General features: G+C 47.5%; 1 pseudogene; it reads left to right on the top strand.

The window, feature by feature from the left end:
* The first annotated feature begins 297 nt into the window (after positions 1–297).
* Positions 298–9,884, top strand: LOC128069198 (pregnancy-associated glycoprotein 2-like; annotated as a pseudogene).
* The last annotated feature ends 333 nt before the right edge of the window (positions 9,885–10,217 follow it).

Genomic DNA, 10,217 nt, shown 5'->3' on the forward strand with positions numbered 1-10,217 from the left:
AGTGTTTTGTCTCCAAGCTGGCAAGAGTCTCCCCATTCTTTGTTTAGTTTAATTTTTCATTCAGCCTCAAAGAACAAGTTGCAGTAGAAATCTCTGTATTCTGAGAATTGTCTAATCTAATGTCCACAGAAACTGATAGAGATAAAGATTTTATCAAGAGTTTGGTATTCTTTATCAGATCCATTAGTAGCCTAAAGGGGACAATCATGTCAGGTCAGAACATATATAGGAGCTCTTGGCCACCACTGTATGCTAAGAACCCAAACTTGCCTGAATCCTTGGACCCAGGAAAGATGCATGAAGTGGCTTGTGCTCCTCAGGCTGGTGGCCCTCTCAGAGTGCATAGTCATGTAAGTACAGGGACTGTAAGTGGCATCATCTCTCTTTCTGGGATTTCTCTTTTCGTCCTCTTATTCTTCCACCCATCAGGATTAGAAGAGAATGTAATCATTCCCTGGCAGTCTTAAACTTCAGCTTTCACTGATTGATGAGAATCTTGTCAAGGGCATCGTTCATGGGGCAGGCTTACAGGGTTGCATAACTCTGGGAGTAGCAGTCACATCATGACCTATAAAGATGGCACTCCTTAAACTTCAGCTGTCACTGATTGATGAGATTCTTGTCATGGGCACCATGGAGGGCAAGGTTCACGGGTCAGGACTGCAGGGTTGCATAACTCTGGGAGTAGCAGTCACATCATGACCTATAAAGACGGCACTCCTTGGAACTGTTCAGTGCATGACCTGTGCAGCTGTAGGTGTGGTGCTACAGAAAAGCATTTCTCCTGCATTTGCTTTAGGTCTTCTCTCTGCTCTCTCTCCTCTTCTGTGTGTATGTGTCAGTGTCTTCATCTGCATAGGCTCCAAATGGTCATCTGGTTTACCCAAGATTACACAACAGAACCTGTATGCAGACCTAGGTCTTTGACATGTCTTTGCATGGCATTCTGATAAAAGATGACACTCATAAAAAGGCTTGGAAGATACACAGTGCCATTACAATGCCAGATATGACACTCATACTTGGTTATTGGCTCTTCCATTTCCCCATGCTTGGTAAAAGAATCCCTATGATGAAGATGAAGACACTTCAAGAAGTGGTCTTGGAAGAAATCAAGCCAAAATATTTCCTGGAGGAACAATCTTATAGCCTGTCCCAGGAAACTTACTCTTGACCACAAGTTCTCATCTCATCCCCTAAGGAAAATCTTGAACGTGAGCGTGTTGGGAGGATGGTGCTCCACAGCACCCCCTGAGGCTCTGGCCTAGCACTGGGGCTCATCTGGAGGTGCCAGGTGGGATGCTGGGGCTGGGGCTCCTGCAGGAGGAAGAAACAGTGGGGAACAGTAACCCATTTCCAGAGGAGAAGGCAGTCTCATCCTCAAATCTTGGTCTGTGATGACTGGGCCCAGCAATGACCAGTTGGCAGGTAAACATCCATTTCTGGGTCAAAAATGTGGCATCAGTTTCAGGGAGATTATTCTTTCTGAACTAAGTGAGCCACTGATATAAGATGAATGGTGAGATGTGCCAAACAAATGATAACGTCAACTGCAAATCAAGTGTGAATCCCAAGGCAGAGAAAGTTCACCCCCCACAGATCCAGAAAAGGCACCCATTTACTGAGCCCCTAATGCATGTGACTCCATAAAGGTCTAACACTGTAGGTACTTTTTTTTTTTTTTTTTTTTTTGCTACAATTTCTGTAAGTCTCTAATTTTCTAGGCAACAGTGAGTGATGATGTCTCACAACTGTGAAGGATACTAATGGTGTAAGCCTTCTCATAAAAGTCTCCTCCAGCTGTTGAGTTTTTAGACAAACATTAGTCCTACTCTGTGCCCCCAATACTATACTGAGTACTGTATGCAGATTGTCTTAAGCCTCACAGTTACTCCATGGAATCAGTAACAATACAAGTTCGTGATAATGACAGGGAAACTGAGGTTTAAGAAATAGAGTAACTTTCCCTAAATTACACTATCAGAAAGTTTATTTTGTTTCATTTTTAAAGGAGGGGGAGATGCTTATCTCTTGTTCAAGAATGCATAGGCAAGCCAGAAAGAGTCAAAAATTGAATACATATCAAGAAATTGGCCATCTCCGTGTTGTTGACAGAGCATGCTCTGAGATTAGCAGGAGTGGCCTGGGGTGAACTAGGAGGGCCACCTGGAGAAGAAGGTGATAAGGTTGGCCTTAAAGAGGAGACTGGAGAGCTTCTCAGATGAAGGGACCTCTGAGCAGAGGCTGTGAGGAAGCGCGATTGGAAAGTGATTTCAGGCGTTGGGATGCCCAGAGGGAGGCAGGACGCTATGAACGGAGGGTAGCCAGGCAGCCAACCTCCCTAACCTCCCTCCCCGACCCCTGTAGATGGCCTACGTCATCAACATCACCATTGGAACACCCCCTCAGGAGTTCCGAGTCATCATTGACACCAGCTCATCTGACTTGAGGGTTTCCTCCATCTACTGCTAAAGTCCCTCCTGCTATGAGTACCAGCCCCCGACCGATCTTGTCCTCCCTCTCCCCCGACTCCATCCCTGGCACCTGACAAATACCCACCTCTTGTGTCAGCAGGTAAACACTTGAGATACAACCCTAAGGCGTCCAGCAGCTTCCAGTCCGGTGATGGGAAACACATCAACCTCCGTTATGGATGTGGAAGGATAACGGGAGTTCTTGCCACTGACACTGTTCGGGTAACGTGGGAACCAGGGGCTCAGTCAGGTCTCGTCCTGGGAGCAACCACTGCCTGCAAAATAGATGCAGCTAGGAGGGACTTTCTGAAAATCCCCTAGTGGCTGGCCACCTGCCCAGCAGGGCCCTGTCCCTGGGGAGACAGCTCCCCTGCTGACACACAAACTCCCAAAACAATGAACCCCAGAGAGGGGCTTGGGATGTGGACTTGCATCTCCATTACCCAACGTTCATTTTGCTGGAGCAGGAAGAAGGGGCAATAAAGCACCCCCTTGTATATTCGCAGGCTCTACAGGGCACTTTCGTGGTAATAACTTGTTTCATCCTGCAACATCCCCAGGCAGGAGGTACTATTATCAGCTCAGGATAAAGACGAGGGACATGAGGTGCACAGAGCGAGGGCCTTGCCAAGGTCACATATTTTTTCAGTGGAGCTTCGCTGACCTTCAGGACTCAAGTAGGTGTGGGTTTGGGGAGAGGATAAAACTGATCTGGGGCCCCTGGGGCAGCACAGGGCTTCAGGTATCCAGGCAGGGGAATCAGGGGTCACAGATGTAATATGGGCCTGATTAAAAAGGGTTCTCACTCTAGGGGGCCTTTGACACTGATAAAAACTATGGCCTGCCCCTCACACACACACAAAGTGCCTGAGTATGCCCTCCCTGTGTTTCTCTGTCTGGATCTCTGTCTCTCTCTCACACACACACAGGCACTCACACACAGGTGTGCACGTACCCAAAAGCCTGATATCCAGGAAGAATTTTCTTTTTATTTTTTTTGTTTTATAAATATAAATTTATTTATTTTAATTGGAAGTTAATTACTTTACAATATTGTATTGGTTTTGCCATACAACCCAGCCATAGACATTGTATAATGGGCTTCTGTCTGCCTGGGCAGATGCAGGATCCACACTCCAGTGCAATGAATTCAGTTCCTGTTTGTCATCAGATCATAGTGTTCCCAAAAAGAAAACTAGTCTGCTCTCTATTCATAGTATCCTCAGAGGGGAACCATTCAGTCCTGTCCTGAGTTTGGTTGCCCCACCTGTACAGAAGACATGAGACCGATTTGACTCACTCACATGCTGTTTGCAGGATAAGCAGGTATTGCTAAGATGCATGGCCCCACACAAATGGAACCCAAATTCCTGTCCCAGCTTGATGTCCCCAGCTGAGATCAACTGAGGATTCAGTTCTCTAGAGTGCTAATGGCATCTACAGTCCCACAGCCCAGTTCTAGTCCCACTTCCCAAACTTTATGTGGGCACACTCTCCTCTCTCAGATCGGGCGACTTATTGCCAAGTCACAGACATTTGTCCTCAGCATGAATCACCTCAATGGAGCCTTGGAACACGCATCTTATGATGGCATCGTGGGCTTAGCCTACCCCAGCCTCGCCATCCATAGGACCACCCCCATCTTCGACAACCTGAATAAAAACGGAATCATTTCTGAGCCTGTCTTTGCCTTTTTCATAAGCAGGTAAGTCTGAGCTAGACAAGTCCTCTCTCCAAATTAACTGTAAGATGCTTTCAATTGCATGAAAAATTAAAGACTACCTCATCCAGAATATTCCTGTCAGATGGTCTAGCCTAGGAGAACTACTGCCCCAGGATCACATCTGGCCCCATCACTGGGTTTTTATCAATATGGTTTCATTGGAACACAACCATGCTCATGGGTCCAAGGGTGCAGTTTTGTCCAGGGAGGTGGAGGTAATAGGGAAAGCAATAGAAGATGTCAGGATATTGAAGCAAAAGGCAACAGGATTTGCTGATGAATTTGATATGGATGGAAGGAGAGGGATGCTGGGAATGTTTCCTTCCTCACTAACAATTCACTGGGAACCCACGACGAGCTACAGAATTTACAAGAGCCAGCGCAAAATGAAAATGTGAAACCCCTTGTTTGAAACACATTAGCAATTTCAAGACAGGGATAGTGGAGGTGGGCAGCCTGCTCAGCTTGAAGTCCCATAGACAGCACAGGTCACAAGCAAGAGAAGCCAACCCTGGCTGAGCCTGAACCCATATTCTTAGCTCCCTCAGACATCAGCTTTCCTGAAAAATGACAGGCTAGACAAGGAGGAAGCCCGACCCCTCCAGCAGAGAGTCCTCTGAGGGTATATCTGAGCATTCAGGTGGCTGGAAAGGTCCAGGCCCTCTTCAGAAGGATGGGGGGTCAGAACCAGGCCTGGTTGGAACCAGGTTGCCCAGCTTCAAACCTCTTCTGTGACACTCATTAGATGGGGACCGACCCTGGTCAGGTACTCAAGCTCTCCAAGCATCCGTTTCCGCATGTGTAAAATGGAGACGGTAGTAGTGCCTCTGATGGGTGAAGAAGCACAGTCCTCAGACAGTGCCTGGTGTTACTCTCCTCCAGTGAGCCCCTTCTTCCTTCTCTCTTCAGCTGTCCACAGAAGAGCAGCTTGCTGATGCTTGGTGGGGTGGACCATGCCTACCACAAGGGAGCTCTCAAGTGGGTACTGGTGACCCAAGCCTGCTTATGGCAGATAACCGTGGACCGGTAAGCCTCTCCTGAGGGCCACCCCAAATGATCCTCCCACACATGCACATGGATACATACAGTTCAGTTCAGTTCAGTCGCTCAGTCGTGTCTGACTCTTTGCGACCCCATGGACTGCAGCACGCCAGACCTCCCTGTCCATCACCAACTCCCAGAGTTTACCCAAACTAATGTCCATTGAGTTTGTGATGCCATCCACCATCTCATCCTCTGTCATCCCCTTCTCCTCCTGCCCTCAATCTTTCCCAGCATCAGAGTCTTTTCAAATGAGTCAGCTCTTCCCATCAGGTGGCCAAAGTACTGGAGTTTCAGCTTCAACATCAGTCCTTCCAGTGAACGCCCAGGACTGATCTTCTTTAAGATGGACTAGTTGGATCTCCTTGAAGTCCAGGGGACTCTCAAGAGTCTTCTCCAACACCACAGTTCAAAAGAATCAATACTTCAGTGCTCAGCTTTCTTTATAGTCCAACTCTCACATCCATATATGACTACTGGAAAAACCGTAGCCTTGACTAGACGGAACTTGTCGGAAAAGTAATGTCTCTGCTCTTTAATATGTTGTCTAGGTTGGTCATAACTTTTCTTCCAAGGAGTAAGCGTCTCTTAATTTCATGGCTGCAGTCACTATCTGCGGTGATTTTGGAGCCCAAGAAAATAAAGTCTGTCACTGTTTCCAATGTTTCCTCATCTATTTCCCATGAAGTGATGGAACCAGATGCCATGATCTTCGTTTTCTGAATGTTGAGTTTTAAGCCAACTTTTTCACTCTCTTCTTTCACTTTCATCAAGAAGCTCTTTAGTTCTTCTTCACTTTCTGCCATAAGGGTGGTGTCATCTGCATATCTGAGGTTATTGATATTTCTCCCAGCAATCTTGATTCCAGCTTGTGCTTCATCCAGCCTGGCATTTCGTGTGATGTACTCTGCATATAAGTTAAATAAGCAGAGTGACAATATACAGCCTTGACATACTCCTTTTCTTACACACACAAATGCGCTCATAGTCACACACAGACATATGCTCCACACACACACATAAAAACAGATACAGAGACACATATAAACACATACATAGGCAAACAGATAAACACACAGAGACACACAAATGCAGGCAAACATACACAAAGGAACACACAACACCGATGGGTTCATTTGCCCCAGAGCTCCTGATCAGGCCTGTCACCAGGATCCTGAAAGGGTCCAGAGAGGCCTGGGCAGCTGGGGGAGGGCTGCACCCCTGTGCTGTGAGGTGGAGAGCCTGGTTAGAGGACCCTATAGTGTGGTGAAAAGAGGATCAGGGGGTATTTCACCAACCTGAACAGGATTGTGTGAAGATGACCTACTGAGCAGGGCCACCCAGGACCTACAGTGTTCTCAGTACACAGAATTGCCAGTTGAAAAACTGAGAAAGTCCTGAAAAACTGGGAAAACTGGTCTCCTCAGAGAGAAGTTACCCAGCAGTGAAGAGAATTTGGCTGCAGTCTTGAGACCTAAGAGCAACGCATAAAAAGAGACACCCCACCTGAACAGGGCTACTTACCACCCAAACTGGGCACACAGTGGGGTGGGGGCTGTGACTGAGTCAGGAAGCGGGGGTCCAGGAGTGGCCTGAAAACAAGGAGCAATAATTGATGGGGGTTCTCTGTGATGCCCTCAGGCCACAGCTTCCCTGCTCTTTGGAGGCCCCTGGGTCTGCTCATGCTCCCCTGGCAGGGGCCTCAGGGTCTGAGCCGGGTGAGGGGGCGGTGCTGGGAGACAAACTCTCCCAGGGCAGCCTGAGTCTCCCCCACCCCCACTCTGACCATCTGCTGTCCTAGAGACCTGCATCTTCACTGTATGGGCCAACCCATCTTTGGTGAGGCACAGATACAGGTCTCTGGGTGTTCCTCATTCATTCATTCAACAGACATACATTGTGCATCACCTGGTATGCTGGGCACTTGAGGGAGGCACTGAGGATCCAACTTGCCATCACATCTAGTGAGGCAGACATGCATGAAAGGACATGAAATGAAGTTCACACACAGTGAATTACCATCTTGGTACATGCTAGACCTGGGGAAGAGTCTACAGAGACTCTGATCTAGAACAGAAGCCTGATCTAGTCTGGGGGGAAGACTTTCCTGACATAGTGACAATTAACCTGGAAGATAAGGAGAAATTTCCTAAACAAAGGTGATGTGGTTCTTCTACAAATGTCGCCAGCACAAGCCCAGGCCCTGAGCCTGGTGCCTGCAAGAACTGAAAGGAAGTCAAAAAGATGATGTGACCAGAGAAAAGGAAAACAGAGTCAGGGCAAGAGGCTGAAGAGCTGTTCAGGAGAGAGTCAAGGAAGGGATGGTGATGGGGGATCTCCAGAGTGTCCCTAGTGCCTGCTTTGTCCCTCTGTCTCTCCACATCTCCGTGAACAAAAAAGTGATTGCTTGTTCCGGCAGATGTCAGGCCATTTTGGATCTTGTCAGGCAATTTTTGTTTGGCCCAACTGACATAGTCAGAAGCATCCAGAGGAGCATCAACCCCAGCCCACTCCAAAATGAGCAGGTGAAGGGTCATGCCACAGAGTCTTCTTGTGCTCCCTACACACCAAGAATCACCTGGGTCAACCTCTCTCCTGCTTTCTTTTATAGCGATTGATTTTGTGTAATAGCACCATGATCCTGCCTCCCAGTTTCTTCACCATGAATGGCATGGACTTCCCAATGTCCCGTAAATACTACATCCAGAAGGTGAGGGGACAACCCAGGGGGCTGGTTCCCAAATCTCAGACTTACAAGAACCCTTGGGCTCCTGCTAGGAGGAGGGCACCCTCTTCGGGCCTGGTCACCTCATTGCTGCACCTCAGATGCAGCTGAGTCCCTGTGGCTGGGCCAGCGCCTCCCACAAAACGAGCCATGTGAGAGTAAAGGGCAGTCTGGGACATCCATCCTCCTGAACTAAATGTGGAGACACCACTCCATGCTGGCATGGTGGGAGTCACAAGGAGAGGGGAACACTAAGGGCCTCAGGTTTCCCAGAGCTTCAGTTCAACCAGAGACCTCAGACCTCAATGGAAAGTCAGCTCTAGCAACCCCTGAAATAGAACAAGTGACAAGAAGGATGGCTGGGGACAGTCCCAGTGTGCTGTGCCACCATAGTGATTAACAATCTCCCCTTCCCAACACGAAAGCGTCCAGATTGAGATCATAAATTACGTGCTTATGCTAGAACTTCACTGCAGCGTTGCACCCTGTGAGTTGGGGTACCAACCCCTCTGTGGGGAGGCTGGATGCTACGGTGAATAAAGGAGCAGTGACTGCTCAGCCCCAGCACAAGGTGGAGGCTTCATGTCAGCCCCCTGTGGAAGTTCAGAGCAGGCTGATGGGCTCAAATGAGACTTTGAGGAAGAGAGGGAATTGCAGTTATTCTAAACCCCCAGCCTCATGGAAGGAAGAGGAAGCCAGCTTGGGTTGAGGCAAGTCTATAATGGATTCTATGGTACCCACGGGGGCTGTGCAAAGGTGTCTGGGGGCAGATTAGGGGTGAGGAGGGCTACAGACCAAGGGAGCACCAGGGTAAGTCACCCAACCCAGCCTGGAGTAGCCAAATAATGTGAGTGTAGGACCAGAAAGTTTCCTAGACGGCCTGAGAGCAGTATAAAGAGTGCATTGTGACAACGCTATTTACGATGGGTAACCAACAGCCACCTACTGTGTAGCTCAGGGAGCCCTGCCCAGTGTTATGGGGCAGCCTGGATGGGAGGGGAGTTTGGGGGAGAATGGATACATGTATACGTATGGCTGAGTCCCATTGTTGTCCACCTGAAACTATCGCAATACTGTTAATTGGCTATCCTCCAATACAAAATTAAAATTTTTTTAGAAAAAGAATGGGTTGTGGGCAATGAGGAGAAGACTAGGTATTCCCTGTGGAAAAAACAAGGGAGCAGGAGTCAGAAGGAAAGAAACAGCAGAGTGTGATGGGGAGCTATAGGCCATTCTTTTTCTTTTTTTAATATAAATTTACTTATTTTAATTGGAGGTTAATTACTTTACAATATTGTATTGGTTTTGCCATACATCAACATGAATCTGCCACAGGTATTTAAAAAAAAATACTTTGAAGTAGAGCTGATTTACAATGTTGTGTTAATTTCTGCTCTAAACCTGTCACTCGGTTTTACATATATATATAAATATATACCTACTCTTTTTCATATTCTTTTCCATTAGTTTATCATGGGATACTGAATATAGTTACCTGTGCTATACAGTAGGACTTTGTTATTTAAATATCAAATATTAGTTCACATCTGATAATCCCAAACTCCCAATCCTCCCCTCCCCACACTCATCTCTCATGGCAACCGCAGGTTTTGGCCCTTCTGTTCCTATACCCTCACTTCTGCAGCTACTATGAGCCACTTGATTCTTCCCAAAGAAGGGGAAAAAATGGGAAAGCTCTCTGCTCTGGATACTGAGGGGGGTGGCAGGTAAGTGCTTATGCTGACTGCTGTGTATTTCTGTCTCCCTCAAGTTTCTAAAGACATCCGCTTTATAACCTTTAATGGGGGCACAGAGTACATGAGCCCCTCAGAGACCTGGGTCCTGGGTGACATCTTCCTGAGAGCATATTTCAGTTTTCAATCGGAGTGAAAACAAGATTGGCCAGGCTCCCTCAGTGTAAATGCTGGGCTGCTTCAGGAATCACTCAGGCCCACTCCAAAGACACTCTCACAGGTAGGGCACTCCCACCCAGAGATGGCTCGTGAACTGCGTTTGGTGCTATGCAAGCCCTGTCCTCAGGAAAGAATAAAGGATTTCATCTCAATAGAGCTAATAGAAATGGTTGCTTCTGTTTGGGTTGGGGAGGTGCATCATAATTGGAAGGATCTAGAATCAAGTCTGAACCACAAGTAAAAGGATCCCAACTCCAATTGGCTTCAAGAAAGGAGAGACTTATTGAAAAGACACTGGGGATCTGGGATGCAGGAACTGGAGCAGATCCAAAGATCTCAGG

This window comes from Budorcas taxicolor, chromosome 25 (assembly GCF_023091745.1).
Source record: "Budorcas taxicolor isolate Tak-1 chromosome 25, Takin1.1, whole genome shotgun sequence".
Lineage (NCBI taxonomy): Eukaryota > Metazoa > Chordata > Mammalia > Artiodactyla > Bovidae > Budorcas > Budorcas taxicolor.